We start from the raw sequence: 3,769 nt of genomic DNA on the forward strand, positions 1-3,769 counted from the left end.
ATCTCTTGAGACAAGGTCTCATGTCACATGTATCTCAGGCCAGCTGCCAATCTTGGACAGCCCTCCTGCATCAGCCTCCCAAATCTTTTTTAGAAATCTTTTTTTTTCCCGCATGCTGATTGTGGTGGTCTCCACACATTTTATTTTTTATTTATTTATTTATTTTTATTTTTTTACTTTATTAATTTATTCTTGTTACATCTCAATGGTTATCCCATCCCTTGTATCCTCCCATTCTTCCCTCCCTCCCATTTTCCCCTTATTCCCCTCCCCATGACTGTTTTAGAAATCTTTTTTAGAAAAAGATTTATAGCTGGGTGGTGGTGCACGTCTTTTATTTATTTGATTTATTCAGATTACAACTCAATTGTTTCCCATCACTTGTATCCTCCCATCCCTCCCTCCCTCCCTGCCTCCTTCCCGCCCTTTTTCCCTCCCACTTTTGCCCTATTCCCCTCCCTTAGGTCTATGACTGAAGAGGACCTCCTCCCCCACTATATGGTCATAGGCTATCAAGTCTCATCTTGGTAGCCTGCTTATTCTTTCTCTGAGTGCCACCAGGCCACCCCACCAAGGGGAAGTGGTCAAATGTGGTGCATGTCTTTAATCCCAGCACGTGGGAGGCAGAGGCAGTTAGATTTCTATGAGTTTGAGGTCTGCCTGCTCTACAGAGCAAGCCCCAGGACAGCTAGAGCTATACAGAGAATCTCTGTCTCAAACTGTCCCCCCCCCCCCCCCCCCCCCCCCCGCCCAAAGATTTATGTGTTTTTAAGGTGTGCTAGCCTGCTGGCTGCTGCTCACCAAGTTCAGAAGAGGAAACTGGATATCCCACAACTGGAGTTACAGAAGCTGTGGGCTGCCATGAGGGTGCTGGTGACTGCACCCTCATCTTCTTCTGTAAGATTTCCAACCAACTGATATTCTCAACCCAGAGTCTGGCTTATTTTCCTAAGCTTATTTGCTGAGCTCCAGAACCATCCATTTTTACTATAAATGACAGTTTCATTTTTCAAAAAAAGAAAGAGTCATCACTTTTGTTCAGAGTATGTGTAGGTGTCCCTGTGTATATGCATGTGTGCAGATGGGTACCCACGGAGGCAGAGGCCAGAAGATGGCATAGATCCATGGAGCTGAAGTTAAAGGTGGTTATGAACTGCCCAGTGTGGGTTCGGGAATTGAACTCTGGGCCTCGGCAAGAGCAGCAGGCTCATTCATAACCACTGAGCTACCTCTCTCGCCCTTCCTTATCCTTTATGACTGAGCAATATTCTACCTTACATATACACCACATTTTCTTTATCCGTTCATGGGTCACTAGGCTAATTCTACAGTGTAGCTTTTATCAATGGGGTTGCAGTGAGCACAGGTGTGCAGTCAGAGTTTCTGTATGCTGAATTTGATTTCTTTGGATATGTGCAAAAATGCTACAGCTGGATCATAAGGCTGGTCCACTCTGATTTCCTTAATAGCTGGATTCTACATTCTCACAACAGCATATAAGAGATCCCCACTGCACCAAGCTTCATTCTCCCTCCCTCCCTCCCTCCCTCCCTCCCTCCCTTCCTTTCTCTGCCTCCTCCTCTTCCTTCTTCTTCTTCTTCTTCTTCTTCTTCTTCTTCTTCTTCTTCTTCTTCTTCTTCTTCTTCTTCTTCTTCTTCTTCTTTTCTCTCTCTCTCTCTCTCTCTCTCTCTCTCTCTCTCTCTCTCTCTCTCTCTCTCCCTCCTTCTCCCTCTCTCCTTTCCTCCCTCCCTCCCTCCCTCCCTTATACGTGTGTTTGGTGTGTGTCTTGCTCATATGCATATTCACAGGTACATACATGCGTTTGCAACTGCACGTGCACATGGAGCCCAGCGGTTGACATCGGGTGCCTTCCTCAGTCACTCACCACCTGATTTATTCAGGCAAGGTCTCTCATTGACTCCAGGCATGCCAATTTGCCTAGTCTAACTAGTCAGCTTGCCCTGGGGGGGTGGGGATCCCCCAAACCCCAGTCCTCACATGCAAGTTGTAAGTGTCTCATCTTCTAACCAACCTTGTTTGTTTTCTTGGTGACAGCCATTCTGAATGGGGTGAGATGGAATTTCTGTGTGATTTTTTAAAAAAAAATGTTCCTTTGCTTTCTGCTTTATGGGATGGTGTGAGCATCAGTGTGCTTCTTTAAAGGCTTAATGGAATTCACCAGTGAGGCTACCAGGTCCTGAGCCTTGTCTTTGTCTACTAATGAACTGTTTAGTTTGTTTATGCACTATTGGTTCTATTTTAGTAGGTCAAAGGTGTCTAAAAATTTATCCACTTTTTTTCAACATTTTCCACTTAGTGGAGTATGTGTTTTCAAAACATTCTCTAGTGATCCTCTGCGTCAGTGGTATCTGCTGTAATTAGTACCCCCGTTCACTGCCGAATCTGTTTACTCAGGTCTTCTCTCATTTTCTTTCGGTAGCTTTGGCTAAGCGCTTGCCAGGTTTTCAAAGAATCAATTCTTTGTCTCATAGTTTCTTTGTATTATTCTTTTAGTTTGCATTTCATTAATTTCCACCCTGATATTATTTCTTTCCATCTATTTACTCTAGGTTTCATTTACTCTATTTTTTTTTTTAAAGACCTTTAAGTGATGGCTAGGGAATCTGTTTGAGAACTCTCTGATTTTCCAGCATAGTTCACTGTAGACCTAAACGTCCTTCTCCAGCCTCCTTGGCTATATTCCAAAACTTCTGGTAATTTGTGTTTTCATTTTTATTCAACTCTAGGATTTAAGATTTTTTTCTTAAAGGTTTCTTCAATGGCCATTAGTTATGCCAAAATATTAGCCAGGTGGTGGTAGCGCATGCCTTTAATCCCAGCACTCAGAGGCAGAGGCAGGCGGATTGCTGTGAGTTCAAGGTCAGCCTGGTCTTCAAAGTGAGTCCAGTACAGCCAAGGCTACACAGAGAAACCCTGTCTCAAAAAACCAAAATAAATAAATAAATAAATAAATAAATAAATAAATAAGAAGAAGAAGAAGAAGAAGAAGAAGAAGAAGAAGAAGAAGAAGAAAGAAAAAGAAAAATCATTCCAAAATATATTGTATATATTGTTCAGTTTCCATTAATTTGTATAGTTTTGTAGACTCATTAGGTGCTGGTTTATGTTTTTAATTTTATGTGATCTCACAAGATATGAGAAATGATTTTTATTTTTTGTTAAGAAATGCTTTATGAATTACTAGGATAAAATCCTATGGACTTCTAAAAACAATATGTATTCCATGGCTGTTGAATGGAATATACTGTAGGTGTCTGTTAAGTCCATTTGCTCTGCAGAACAGTTTGACTCTTAACTTTCTTTGTTGACTTTTGAGGGGTATGAATTTATATCTACTTATGAGAGTGAGGCATTGATGTTATATCCTATTATAGTATCTCTATCTATATGTCTCTTTATGTTTGAAGTGAGTACACTAATAACTTCTTAAAGGATTGTTCCATTTATCAACGTGTAGTGACCATTTTTGACTGAAGTCTGCTTTGTCTGATATGAATAAAACTACACTTGATTGATTTCTGATTCTGTGAACTTAGAATATTTCCATCTTTTCATTTCCGTTTGTATGTCTGTTTATTACTGAGGCAAGTTTCTTGCAGGCAGCAAATAGAAAGATATTATTTTTAATGTTAACATTTAAAAGCAGTCTACATTTCTCATCTGGAGATTTAAGAATATTTACATTCAGGATTATTACTGAACTATGTATTTTTTCATCTTAGCAGTTTTATTGCTTACTGAGTTAATA

This window comes from Acomys minous (assembly GCF_964271855.1).
Source record: "Acomys minous genome assembly, chromosome: 11".
NCBI classification, from domain to species: Eukaryota; Metazoa; Chordata; class Mammalia; order Rodentia; family Muridae; genus Acomys; species Acomys minous.